The 15,129-nt window shown below is 43.1% G+C and overlaps 1 protein-coding gene across 1 annotated transcript in view; it reads right to left on the reverse strand.

Moving 5' to 3' along the window:
• Positions 1-10,439, reverse strand: part of CDH18 (cadherin 18) — a 560,265-nt gene extending 549,826 nt beyond the window's left edge. The window contains exon 1 of the mRNA XM_061589839.1: positions 10,392-10,439. The gene's annotated coding sequence lies outside the window, so the exon portion shown is untranslated. The remainder of the gene's footprint in view (positions 1-10,391) is intronic.
• Positions 10,440-15,129: the final 4,690 nt, after the last annotated feature.

Raw genomic sequence — 15,129 nt, forward strand, 5'->3', positions numbered from 1 at the left:
TAGTCAGCCATTCTGATTGAAGGTCTGTGAGGGGAACAGGGTGTCTCCTAGCAACTCTCAGCACCTTTCACTAACTACACTTCCCAGGATCCTTTGAGAGAAGTCATGACTGTCCAAAGTGAAATAAAGGCCTGGTGTGGATATGGCCAGGGACAGCTTTTGTTTACATTTGAGTGGGAGGCTACATGTGCCTGCTGTAGAATAAAAATGTGAGGGAAACACTGAAAAGCAATGATACTGTTCACAATGTTTTCCTTTTGGAAAGGAAAAAGGCTTCCCCTCTGCCCAGTGCCAACCCACCCAATCCCCTACCCTCCTCCTACCCTCCCAGCCCCTCTCCCAGGTCACTGTTGGACTACGACCTGGGAGACCAGGGTTCAAATCCCCACACAGCCATGAAGCTCACCTTGGACCAGTCACTGCCTCTCAGTCTCAGAGGAAGGCAATGGTAAAACCACCTCTGAATACCGTTTACCATGAAAACCCTATTCACAGGGTCACCATAAGTTGGGATCGACTTGAAGGCAGTCCATTTCCATTTTCAAACATGATTGCACAGAAATAAATCCCATTGAACTCAAAAATATAATAATAATAATAATAATAATAATAAACCCACCCTCCCTTCTCCTCCTTCCTATCTCCTCCCTCTTGCCCCTTCCTTCGCCTCCAATCGCCTCCTCCCCCTCCCCCTCCTCCTTCCCATGGTCAGTTTTACCTGTCTTAAGCATGATTGCATAGGAATAAATACCACTGAACCCAATAAGCATGCAAATTATCAAAACTGCCCTCCCCCACCCCTTTCTTTGTCCCTCCCCCTCCAATCCCCTCCTTCCCCGTCCCTCTCCCACTCCCCTCCCTTTCTCTTTCCCTCTCCTCTCCCCTCCCCCATGGTCAGTTTTACCTATCTTAACCATGATTACATAGGAGTAAATCCCATTGAACTCAATAAGCATGCAAATCATGAGACCTGGCTTTCCCCTCCTTCCCCCTCCTCTCCCTTCCTCCTCCCCTCCCCTCTTCCTTCTTGCACAGGAGTAAATCCCACTGAACTCAATAAACATGCAAATGATCAAACCTGTCCTTCTCCCTTCCCCTCCTTCCTGTTTCCATTCCCCTCCTCCCCTCTGTGCTTCCTCCCCTCCCTCGTCCTCCCCACCTCCCCATCCCCTGTGGTCAGTTTCACCTATCCTGAGCATGATTGCAGGGGAATAAATCCCACTGAACTCAATAAGCATGCAAATGATCAATCCATTCTCAGCAAGCTTGCACAGGATCCCATTTCTTACCTCCCGTATTAAAAAGCAGAGAAATTCATTAATTGGCAAAAAAAACACCTTGTGGTGTAAGAACATACCAATATCCCACAGATATTTCTATCAAACTTTAGAAAGCAGGGAAATTGGGCAGCTATAGTGAATGCACCAGGGGAGCAGGAGACCTGACCTCCTCTCTGTGATATTGTACTGCCCTACAAATTGGTCAAAATGCAAACACAATTTGGGTTGGTCTTTCACAGTCCAATCCACTTCCTGTGTAGCTGGACTAGTGTTGAGTGACCCTGTTTTCAGAAGAGAGTGGTGGAGGTGTACTGGAACCAGAAGAACAGTGAGTATGTTTCTACTCAGGTAATGGTACACCCCCAGTGTAGTATCCTTAGAAAGTTGCAGTCTTAGAAAACTGGATGCTATTTTAATGCTAACATTAACAAATTAGAAATTATGCATTTAGAGGTGAATGAAGGCAAGTAAATAATGTATTTTTGGGGAAATAGACTTTATTCTGATTTTTAATGTGATAAATCTGAAAACTGCATACACACCTATGTTGAAAATGCCATAATTTGTAATTTTGTGAGAATGACAACAATAACATTTATTACATTTTTATCTCACCCTTCCTGCCAAAGAGGTCCAGGGTGGCAAGCAATAAAACAGCAAAACAATACTATTTCCCAAAAAACAATTAAAATAATTTTAAAACAACTGAAAACATTTCAAACAATTGTGTATCCTCACAGCTGATAATGTAATGGTTGTAACAGTATATTTCAGTCATCACATGCCTGGGTGAAAAGGAAAGTTGTAAAATTCCTCCTGAATATTAATAAGCATGGGAGGCATTCACACCTCACCAGAGAGGGCATTCCACACAGGAGGAGCCACTACCAAGATGACCCTGGGAGAAAATACTTCTTGTTGCACTTACTGCAGACAATAAATCTTTTACATTAATGTAATTTAATAATATCAAGCATTATATAATTACAGTAGAAAAATATGTGCTCTTGCCCTATGATAGTCACAGTGATGCTGGCTTGTTAATGAATGCAATGGTGCATTAAAACAGGAATTACATGTAAGAAGGGGATAACCAATGTTTTTACAACATTTGCTTGGATGAAGAAGACTTGTCACTCGAGGGAATAACTTGTTTGACTCCACATGTTAGGGAACCCTCTTGTTTCCCTGTCATATGGAACATGCATCTGGAGAAGTGCATGAGGAATCACCTGCAAGCTGCATTCAGCTCATTAGCCAATCGTCATAATTAAAACAATATTCCTTCATGCAGCCACACAACTAATCTCTACTAAATCTACTTAAACAAAGTTGATTCTGTAGGACTAAGTCAAGCGAGTGTAATGCATTTTTCCTCTCCCTCTTGACCATCCTGCTAGACCCAGTTCACAAAGGAGTAAAAAGGAGCCTCTATCTAGCCACCAGAGCAGCCAATTGTCTACACAGCAAAATTGTACTTTGTGGGCTGTAAATAAACTGTATCCGGATTTTGTTCAGACAGCTGCTGTGATCATCGGGAGACCCCCTTGCACAGTCTTCTCCTTGTGCTGCCTCCCCATTTGCTCACTTTTTGGCATTGTGAGGGGTGGGGAGTTTCTTGGAGCATCACAGTGGAATGTGGCAGTCACAGCCCTGCAGCAATTTCTTGGCTCCTTTCTTGGTATTTTTGAGAACAACCTCTGCACTGTTGCAGGGTGTGTGAGTGGAAGCAGCAACAGCAGCAGCAGCTCAGAGAGTCGGCTGCAATGAAGCACTCAGGCTAACTATCAGAAGCAATAGGCAGAGTTGGCCCAAGAGATTATGCTGCCCTCAAGACTTGGGTGCTTAGTACTCAAGGCCAGTCAAGTCATTTAAATAGGTATTAAATTAGCTTTCATGACACCCAAAATCAGGTGTCTGAGGCAGTCAGTTCTCCACTTGGTCATAGCAATAGCTGTGATGGCCAACCGAAGGCTTCTGATCACATGGATACTCTTTTTACACCTGCTGTGTGTATCAGGGCTTTAAAGACTAAGGTTCTGTTATAATCTAGCATAGGTTGTGCCAGAGGGGATGGGGATATGAGAGCATCTCCCAGATAAATAGCTCACACCTACCTGTCCACTATATCTTTTGGTTAGGAGCGTCAATGTGAAACATATCATTACTAGCATATAGTGTCCGGCATTGTCCAAGAATTCTTAGAAACCCTTAGATACTGAGATGTATAACTGGATCCTTCTTTAGTTTCATAATGGGAAAGAAGTACTTTCTAGGGCTGTGCATGACCCCTCTCCTCAATCCAGGACTTCAGACTGGCCCCAACCCAAGCCAATCTGGGACCAACCAAATCAATTCAAGGGCAAGCCCTAAAGTTTAATTAGGATTTTAAATCGTCCTTTACCCCCTCCCAACTGCATGTTTAATCTGAGTTTTAAAACCTCAATTAAACATTATAACATAGTGAGGGTGTGGGAGGAGGAGGAGGAGGAAACACTGTATCTTCCCCAGCCCCACCACCTCACTGCAGAGAATAGGATTGAATCTTCTGGAAACATACCTGCAAACTAGTGTGACAGTATCTTTAGAGGTGTCCGGTGCAGTTTGGAACTGTTTGGTTCACCAGCTTGATTCAAAATGGTGTTGGACGGTATTTAAACATAGACAGAAACTGGCTCCTCCATCTCGGGAACAGTCTTGCCAAGTTGGGCAACAATATCTCAAGAGGGGTCTAAAATGTATAGTAAGCTGTTCTAATATATGGTGCAAAGGATTCTCCCCCTACCCACCCACAATGCACATTGTCCTTTCTGTCCTTCTCTCCCATATCAGAGTTCTCCTGTTTTCTAATAGGAACAAGAAATAAAAGTCCAAGTTGAACAATGCGGATGAAGTAGTTGGGATGCGCTGACATGAGCAGCCTTAATTTGTATGGCTCCCATTAAGTTCTGGGGGGAAAGTAAAGAAGCTTCAGCCTGACAGAGCTGAGAAGAGCTAGATCGCCCCAGTACTGTGGTCACCAGCTAAAAGGAGACAGCTTAAATTGCACTCTAATGTGGAATGGTGTAGTGCTATTGACTCCTTTAGGAAACGATAAACCACTAAAATTAGGCTACAGAGGGTGGATTTGTTTTTTTACCCAGTACATTTACACATGTTATAATGACAGATATTTCACTAGTAGAGATGGGGGAGAAATTTGATTCAGATCACATCACTACCTAGTTTGCACTTTCTGAAGCAATGTGTGAACCAAAACTCAGCCATCCTTCAAAACTCTCACTTCTCAAATGTTGCAGTGCTACAGTTCTCCAGTTAAGAAATGTGCCCAAAAATGCATGTACTAGGGCAAAGTGAGCTTCATGGCTGAGCGGGGATTCGAACCCTAGTTTCTCAGATCATAATCCAACACTCTAACCATTATACCACACTGGCATATTAGGCAAAATTGCATACAGAAGTGTGTATATTGAGAGAGATTCACACACAAAAATGCTGATGAATTACGGAGAACTGAATATTTGCCCATCCCTCTTCACTAGCTGTTTCATAATCCAGAGAGTACACTTCAATAATATGTAAACACTAGACTTTGGTCAATACAGACAAGGAAGATCCATGTGCAGAATTTTATGTCCACACCAACATATTTCTGCCATACATGAATAAGATTGTTGTGGAAAGGGAAATCCTTTGTATCATATCCTTTATATACCTTGTGCTCTCCAGATATTCCTGAACTACAACTCCCATCAACCCTAGCAAGCATGACCAATCACCAGAGTTGATTAAAGTTGTAGTTCAGCAATATCTGGAGGGCCAAAGATTCTCCACACTTGCTTTACCTAACCTGAGTTGCAGGCAGAGTAGGAGCCCTGTGCTCAAATTATGGGAGACTGGGGAGAGGAGCTGCTTCCTTATCTTTTCTGATGGCCCTCAGCTGCTTCTTGGGTGTGTGTGTGTGTGATTTGGCTAAAATTGTGGGGTAAAGGATGGGAGCTCAGGAATTTCACTGATGACCAGTCTTTCCCCATGTAATTTGAGCACCGCTGTGAGCTAGAGAACTTTGTGGGCAGTATCTCTCTGCAGAGGGAGGAACTCAGAGCAGATATCTTGTCCTCCATTTCTGCTGTCAGTAACGAGTTCAGAGGGAGGAAGGGAGCTGCCTTAGCAAGTATTGCACTCAGAAATGCCTCTAGATAAGGGCATTATCTTTTCATGCATCTCATGCTATTTCATTTAATATGCATCCCTAAAATATAGATTCCTGGCTTTAATGGCACATCAGTATTCAGAGGTGTTAATCACAGAAATCAGAAGACCCATTAGTAGTCAAAGAACTTTAGTTGCCAGCCTACAAAGGGGTGACAGGCACTGCTTGGATTTGGTCATCATGACAAAGTTATCAAGTCTGCTTCTCAAAAATAAATGCTGGAGATCGTATGGGTGGGGGGTGGAAATGGCCACACAAAATGCTTCGACCAAATATGCATGTATTTGTCTCAGTCTAATCTGACCTTTCAGATGTGTTGCTTATAATGAGGCTACACAGATCAGACAGAAGACAGTTGCCTTCCAAACCCTTGCTTTGAATATTTCAGAAAGTAAAACTAGCTTTCCTATCAATATGCATATTTAATGATCATTGCTTGACAGTAACTCATCTCTTGCAGTAATTTGCTCTTGCACTTGTAGAGGAAGTAATATATAAATTATAAATACCAAGTCTGAGAGATAAAAAAGAAAATTAACAGCACCTGAACCATGCTGCAAAAAAAAAAAAAAAAAACTTGTCCACAGCAAGATAGATAGTTTTGAATTGTCCATATCGACGAGGTTTGTAGTGATGAAAATTTGACATTTGCTTTAATGGGTGGCTGTTGATCATGTCATGTCAAGAATTATGTTGACAAGTTTTCTTGATGCATAGTGACAGATCAACGCCTTCCAAAATGTGAGACTGTAGTAATTGCCAGTTTGAATTGAGATTTCTGCATATATAGAGCACAAATCCTTCTGTTCAATGGTTTAGGTTGGCAGCATGATGCCACATTCATGAATGCAAACAATTGCATGAGATATAAGGGAAACAACCACCATTCAGTAAAGATTCCAGCCAAGAAATAGTGTGGCAAGGTGATGCGGATCAGCAGCAAAAGCAATATACTGGAGTGTTTTCAAACAACTGTTCATAAGTGCTTAGCACAAGTTTGCATTTAAAACTGAATCTGTCAAGTTCACAGTTTCTGAAACAATATGAGAACCAAACCACAGCCATCCTTTGAAACTTACACTTATCTGAATTTTGTGATGTAGTTCTCTGATCAATAAATGTTTACAAAAATGCATATAGTAGGGCACAGTGTGCATAAAAATGAATGTATTAGTGAAAAATAACATACCAAAACATCTTATTAGGAGAAATTGCTGGCAAAAATGTGTACATTAGTTAAAACAGCATACAAACATGTGTGTGCTAGAGGAAATTAGCACTAAAATGTAGAAGAATTTTCATGAGGATTTTGTTTAAAAAATCACAAATTGCTGCAGAAATATGGAGAATGCTTTGGTAACCTCTAGATTGGATTACTGCAATGCACTCTGCGTAGGGTTACATTTGAAGACGATTCGGAAACTTCAGCTAGTGCAGAATGCTGCGGCCAGAGTTCTTACTGGGACGAAGAAATTCGACCATATAACACCTATTCTGGCCCAACTGCACTGGCTACCTATATGTTTCCGGGCCAGATTCAAAGTGTTGGTTCTTAACACCTTAACGGCATCGGACTGCAATATCTGATGGAACGCCTCTCTCGCTATGTACCTACCCGTTCACTGCGCTCGACATCTAAGGCCCTTCTCCGGGTCCCAACTCATAGGGAGGCCCGGAGAACAACAATTAGATCTAGGGCCTTTTCAGTGGCGGCCCCCGAATTATGGAATGCCCTCCCAGATGAGATACGCCTGGCGCCTTCTTTGTTATCTTTTCGGCGCCAGGTAAAAACCTACCTCTTCGCCCAGGCATTTTAAGCTTAAATTTAATTTTATTTTAAATTTAACTGTAATTGTATTTTTATTTTAATTTGTATTCTAATTTTGTTTTTAAATATGTTTTATATTGTATGCTGTCATCCACACTTGTTCATTTTTAAATGTGGTTTTATCTTGCTGTACACCGCCCTGAGAGCTTGTTGCTATAGGGCGGTTTAAAAGCATAATTAAATAAATAAATAAATAAATAAAACTGAATTTAACATTGGAAAACTGAGAAAGTAAGAAAACCAAAGTCGATCGATCCTTCCATCGTTACCAGCTACAGCCATTCCTGGACAGGGACAGCCTTGCCACAGTGATCTATGTGTTGGTAACCTCCCAGTTAGACTACTGTAAAACACTCCATGTGGGGCTGCCCTTGAAAATGGTCTGAAAGGGACAGCTTGTGCAAAATTTAGGTGCCTGGTTGTGGAGCAGATCAGCTTATATAACACTAGTCTGGAAGGAGTTGCATTGGCTACCAGTATACTACCAAGCCAAATTCAAGGTCTGTGTGATGCCCTTTAAACAACTTGGGTCCTATATTTGAAGGAACATCTTCACCCTACCAACTTTCCTATGAGTTGATCAATGGGGATTTCTCTGTGATTGCCCTAGTTTCAGAATGCCCTCTCTAAGATATGGCTGGCACTATCTGAAAACATACCAGCTGAAAACATACTTGCCTACACAGGCATTTGTTGAATCAGAGGGTTATTTAGCTGAAGTAGTTCTAATTGTTTTATTGTTGCTTGGATGCTGTCGGTTATGTTTGATACTGATGAAATTGCTATTGTGTTTTATCTTGTTTTATTGTACCCCATCCTGTGATCACTTGATGATGAAGAACTGGCAACAAACAAACATAATAGCTGTGCTCCAGGTGAAAATGTATCAGGAGCCCAGGTACAAGAGCCCAGAAATAACTGAAATGGAATCGACTAGCAGATGTTACACAGGTAGAAGACAATGAGGTGACATTCAGCCACTCAGGTGACAGACAGGTATGTCAACAGAAGATGAACCAGCCTCTCTCCATGTCAAGATGCCCATTTAAATGGAGAGGAGGAGATCTGAAAACTTTATACCAAGCAGTGGCATAGGATTGGCTCTCTGGTGGCTAGAATCAGGAGGATTATGGGCTTGGATAATAGTGTTCTGCTTTAAACGGTCATTTCTCTGACCAGCAGGCAGCAGCCCCAGTGCTGTAAGGAACAAGTGTCTGATCAGCAATGCTCCCTCTTCAATTTCCACCTGACAAACTGTTCTGAAGCATTATGGGTCAGCTGGGTGAACAATGCAGCAGACAGAGGGCATTTTTGGTGACTTTTTTTTACAGTGGTGCATTGCTAAGATATGCACGATCTTTTTGCCTGTACATGCAGAACCTTGTCTTTTCTCTTCACAGTGTGCCCAAATGAAATATGGAAGTTTCCAATTAACCTTAGTTTCCTATTTCATCCAAATTAGGAGCATGTGGTTACCAGCTTTGGAACAAGCCAAGATCTTAAACCACAACTAGAAGTTATTTGAGGATTCTGGCTTACATTCTGAAGTTGGTAAACATAGTTTTCCAGTTTGGACAAATGGTAAACTGTGGTTATTGGAAGACTTCCATGTTTCATTCAGGTACACTGCGAAGGGAGGAAAAAAGAACCTGCGCACATGAGCAAAAGGTGTGTACATATCTTGGCTTATTAAACTGAGATATGATTGTCCACACATAGCTGGTGCCTATGGAAGCTGCCTCTGGGTAGCTTTGGCAAAGTTTAGAAAGAAGGAAGTTCCACAGTTACGGAGGAATATCTAAGCATGTCTCTTTCCATGCCTTTGTTCTGATTTGTCACATGGATACTTAAAAGGGCAATGACACGTGATCTTTAAAGATGCAACAGAACATAACTGGATACTGCTAAAATGGAAATTATGAGCTGGGAAGGTTGGGGAGAGTGTCTCCATGCTAAGACTTGAATCCCTACTTCTGAAGCATTTTTTGAATTTAAATAACAGCTTTTTAAAAAGCAAAGTGTTTGAAAGAAAAACTGGAGCTTCTGGAAGACCCTGAATATGAAAAGAACTTCAAATGAATTCTCAAATAAGCTCCCTCAGTTAGTGAAATTGGGCAGGAATGTGGGCAAATAAGTAGTAAAGTTGGAATTGAGAGCGATGAATCAAAGCAATTAATCTAAACAGCAGTTAACACCAATTAATCAAAGCAGCAGGACTGAAAGTATGAGGAGAAATATGATTTTAAGGATGCCAAGCACATACACACATACCTCTGCAATTCAAAAATTAACATGACAGAATGTTACAGAATGCACATTAACATATTTATTTAAATTCATTTTTAGTAAGGGCAGCAGCCAGCATCTGTACTCACTGGAAATGTCCAGTTAAATACAGAGTGAAAAGAAAAGAAAAGCATACAGAGCAGCTAAAATCAAATATGGACTAAAAGAAAAAAAAAGGTGGGAAGATCAGTGCTTCTGTTGAAGTTTCCTGTTAAATAAAGTCATCTAAATTTTTTTGCAAAGTGACAAAATCTAATCCCATCCCCCCCACACTATGCTCAACAATAATCATGTTCTTGAGCAAGTATGTGATGTATTGTTATGAGTTTGGGGGTTGGAATGGATGATCCCTGTGAGTCCCCTTCCAGCCTCTGATTTGGAATCCTGTGCCTTGGGGTGAGGGGCTGGCTCTGCTGGAGTTTCTTTTGTTAAGCTAATAGAGTGGCCAGTTTGCTAATGGGTCTTTCAAGTGCCCAGCAACTGGTGAATGGGCCAAGAAGATCCTTTTGTCATTTAAACTCTGCAGGAGAGCCCCCCCTTCCTGGCGGCTAGCAGAGGGTTGGGCTTTGAGTGTGTTTAGAGTTGTCAAGAGAAAGGCTGGGAACTGGAGGCAAGCAGAGGGGCTGTCTCTCTGCACCATGGCTTTATAATGCCTCCTGCAACCCTGATGGAAAAGTTGGATATTGGACGGCTGATGCCTTGAACCCCTCCATCATAAGCTCAGGTTGGAATGTGTGTAAATAAATAAACCATATTTCATAAAGACACTGAAGTCTCCACTGACCTTCTTCCCAAAGGAACCCCTGAAATCTCACAGCTCTGAGATTGGGGAGGCACACAACAGTATCTTCCCTTTGATGGAATGATGATGCTTGCAAGGTCAATAATAGGATGGAACCAGCTCTGATCTCCAAAGCATGGCATCAAGGAGGATCTGTCCTTCTACAGTTTGTAGATCAGACACAGTTTTGGCACAAAAACTGCCTTGGTTGCCCTGTATGGTGACCTGTGTTGGGAGAGAAAAGGGGGGTATGTCTCTATTAATCCTCCTTGATCTCTCCATGGCTTTTGATACCAACAACCATGGTATTCTTCTGGAGTGGCTGTTTCAGTTGGGGGTGGATGGCACTGTTCTGTGGTTCCTACTTGGATGGTCACTCTCAGAGGGTGATGCCTGGGGAATATCACGAATATGGGGTTCTGCAGGGTTCAATTTACCTCCCATGATATTTAACATCTACATGAAACTGCTGAGTGGGGTCTTCCGGACATTTGGAGTAAGTTGTCAGCAATATGCTGATGACACACAACTCTATATCTCCTTTACATCTCCAAGTATGGAAGCAGATGTGCTAGACCACACTCTTGCTTCAGTAATGGAATAAATGAGAGCCAATAAACTGAAGCTGAATCCAGACAAGACTGAGGCAATGTTAGTGGGTGTTTCCCTAGATTGGATGGAGGGTTGCAGCCTGCTCTTGATGGGGTTACACTCCCTCTGAAGAAGCAGGTATGTACCTTGGGAGTACTGGATCCACTACTGTTGCTTGAGGCTCAAGTGGTGACAAGGAGTGCCTTCTATCAGCTTTGGCTGGTGGCCCAGGTACAACCCTGTCTGGACAGGGATAGCCTGACTTTGGTTGTGTATGGCCTGGTAAACTCTAAATTAGATTACTGCAATGCATTATATGTGGGACTGTCTTTGAAGATAGTTGAGAAAGTGGTACAGAATTCAACATCCAGATTGCTCACCAGGACGAGATGGTTTGAGCACATAACACCAATTCTGGCTCAACTGCATTGGCTACCAGTTAGTTTCTAGGCTCAATTCAAAGTGCTGTTTTTGACCTATAACACCTTATATGGCTCAGGACCCCAATGCCTCAAGGACCATCTCTCCCTATGTATACCAACTCAGACCCTGTGCTTGGTCTCAAAGGTCGTTCTTTGTATGCCCCCTCTGAAGGAGGTACGAAGAGTAGCAACATGAGAATGGGCTCGGTTAGTGCTGGGACCTATTTGTGGAGTACCCTCCCCAGGGAGGTGCTCCTGGCACCATCATTATTATACAGCCACAAGAGTGGCTGTATAATATAGCCAGTGTGGATTTTTCACATTCCACAATGTTAAATTGAAAATACCCCCATGTCATTCTGATTCTTCCCATAAGCTCATTTCAAAACAAAACCTTACAAAACTTATAGTCTTGAACTCAGAAACGCTTGCTTAACAACCCTCTCAATTTTCATGGCAATACAGGCGGGCCCCGCTTTACGGCGCTTTTCCTTTCAGTGTTCCGCTAATGCGGCGGCTTTCAAATAGGGAAAGTCCCAGCTTTAAGGCACTTGTTCTGCTTTTATGGCGTTTTTTGCTCATCATGCACCATTTTAGTGCGATGTGCACCATTATCTTCAATGTGTTCCTCTTTTCGGTGGTTTCCGCTTTTTGGCGGCAGTCCAGAATGGAATCTGCCATATAAGCAGGGCCCACCTGTACACAAAACAGTCAGAGAGAATAGAAAGTTTAAAGTCTAAAAAGAGAGAGAAAACACCCAGAGCCCTATTGGACATTTTTCTCTGAGAGTTCTCATAATCTGTTGAAATTCATTAAAAATCAGCCATGTTCACAGAGTACCTGCATCCTAATACTGACCTTGCCGCACACTCTGACCTTCATCTTCTGCAGTTTAAAAGTTTAAAAAATGCCTGGCTGATTTTTAATTAATTTAAGAAATTTTGGCTGGAACCCTATGATAATGTGGGGCATGCTCAATAAGAGCCAACTGTCAGTGTTCTAAAAGCCAGACTCACAGCTGCTGGGCTTGCCTAATCAGGGGGCCACACCCACACCAGACTTTGATTTCACTTTAGACAGTCATGGTTTCCCTCAGAGAATCCTGGGAAGTGTAGTTTGTGAAAGGTGCTGAGAGGAGTCTCCTATTCCACTGACAGAGCTCTAGTGGCCAGACTGGTTTTACAGTGCCACTCTGATTGAAGGTCTGTGAGGGGAACAGGGCGTCTCCTAGCAACTCTCAGCACCCTTCACTAATTACACTTCCCAGGATTCTTTGAGAGAAGCCATGACTCTCCAAAGTGAAATAAAGCCCTGGTGTGGCCAGGGACAGCTTTGGTTTACATTTGAGTGGGAGGCTACATGTGCCTGCTGTAGAATAAGAAGGTGAGGGAAACACTGAAAAGCAATGATACTGTTCACAATGTTTTCCTTTTGGAAAGGAAAGGGTTTTCCTGTCTGCCCAGTGCCCACCCACCCAATCTCCTCCCCGTTCCCAGCCCTCCCCCAGGTCAGTGTTGGACTAGGACCTGGGAGACCAGGGTTTGAATCCCCACATAGCCATGAAGCTCACTGGGTGACCTTGGGCCAGTCACTGCCTTGCACCCTCAAAGGAAGGTGTCAGGATCCCACCTCAGGCCACCACCTGTCAGGTCCCTCCAGTCAGGATCCTGGGTTTTATTTGTTCTCTCACCGGCTCTAGCACAGATCTCGCAAGATCCCACTGCTAGGCAGCACCACCAGCCACTCCCTATTTCACAATATTCCCTGGGGACTTTGCCTTAGTCTCCTTCTGGCTTATTGTTACTTTGTGTCTGGGTGCACTTGCAGGCCACAACCCCCCTGTATCTTTGTGCCAATAAAGCATACAGCCCCGGGTTGCCCTGCATATTTGATGATACACTATCTCTTCACCACTGCCACCATTTGATACTGTTTATCCACCTTGGTAAATTCCCTGCCCACCCTTCTGGTCTGTGAAAGCCCCAGCCAAGGATCAGGGTTTTGGTAAACCAATAAAATATTTATTTATGAACATCAGGAAATAACAAGATTACTTAAGGTATATTTAACAAGCGTATGGTTTCATATATTGCATTACTCTTTATGTTTCTAGTCATATATCTGCCTCAATACCAGCCTAATACAATCCAACCACAACCAACTCCAACCCACAACAACCACAAACTACTGACTCAACCAACAGAACTCTTTCTCAACTGTCATCCTCTCATTTATACCTTCAGCCACTCAAACGCTCAGCCAATCACAATACAGCATTCTCCAGCATTCTAGCCCATGTACTCCCCCCTCTCACTCACTCTACTTACCACATTTACCCTACAAAACCTGCACTTACCATATTTACAGTAATATCTACATACAGGGAAATCACAGAAGGCAATGGTAAAACCACCTCTGAATACTATTTACCATGAAAACCCTATTCAAAGTGTTGCCATAAGCCCAGTCGACTTGAAGTCAGTCCATTTCCATTTTCAAACATGATTGCACACAAATAAATCTCACTGAACTCAAAAAGTATGCAAATGATCAAGCTAGGGTTGCCAGGCCCAGCCTCCAAGAGGTCTACCGTATCTTTAAAAGTTGTGCAGGGGGAAGGGAGAATTTCACCTTGTGGTTTTTCCCATTACAGTGTTGCAAGAACACCTGTACTTGGCTGAATTTTCTCTTCTCTTAAAGACACAGAATCATTCTCAGGTCCTGAGCCTGGCAACCCTAGATCAAACACACCCTCCCTTCTCCCTCCTATCCCCTCCCTCTTGCCCCTTCCCTTCCCTTCCTTTGACCCTCACTCCCCATCCCCTTCCAATCCCTCCTCCCCCTTCCTCCTCCTCCCCTTCCCCCTCCCCATGGTCAATTTTACCTATCTTAAGCATGATTGCACGGAAGTAAATACCATTGAACTCTATAAGCATGTAAATGATCAAACCTGCCCTCCCCTCCCCCTTCCTTTGCCACCCTCCAATACTCTCCTTCCCCTTCCCCCTCCTCCTCCCCCATGGTCAATTTTTCCTAACCATGATTGCAAACGAGTAAATCCCATTGAACTCAATAAGCATGCAAACAATCAGATCTGATTTTCCCTTCCTTCACCTCTCCTCTCCCTTCTTCCTCCCCCCTCTTCCTTCTTCCTCCTCCCCTGCCAACATCAGCCCTCCCTCCATCCCCCCGGTCAGTTTTACCTATCCTAAGCATGATTGCATGGGAGTAAATCCCACTGAACTCAATAAACATGCAAATGATCAAACCTCCTCCCCTCCCCCTCCTGCCTGCTCCCATCCCAGTCCTCCCCTCTGCCTTTCTTCCCCTCCCTCGTCCTCTTCCTCCTCCTCTCCTCCCCAACCCCTGTGGTCAGTTTCACCTATCCTAAGCATGATTGTAGGGGAGTAAATCCCACTGAACTCAATATGCATGCAAATGATCAATCCATTCTCAGCAAGCTTGCACAGGATCCCATTTCTTACCTCCCAGATTAAAAAGCAGGGAAATTCACCAATAAGCAAAAAAAAAAACCCTTGTGGCTTAAGAATATACCTATAACCCACAGATATTTCTATCAAACTTTAAAAAGCAGGGAAATTGGGCAGCTATAGTGAATGCACCAGGGGAGCAGGAGACCTGAACTCCTCTCTGAGATATTGGACTGCCCTGCAAAGTTGTCAATATGCAAACACAATTTGGGCTGGTCTTTCACAGTCCAATCCACT

The sequence above is a fragment of the Rhineura floridana genome, chromosome 1, assembly GCF_030035675.1.
Source record: "Rhineura floridana isolate rRhiFlo1 chromosome 1, rRhiFlo1.hap2, whole genome shotgun sequence".
NCBI lineage: Eukaryota > Metazoa > Chordata > Lepidosauria > Squamata > Rhineuridae > Rhineura > Rhineura floridana.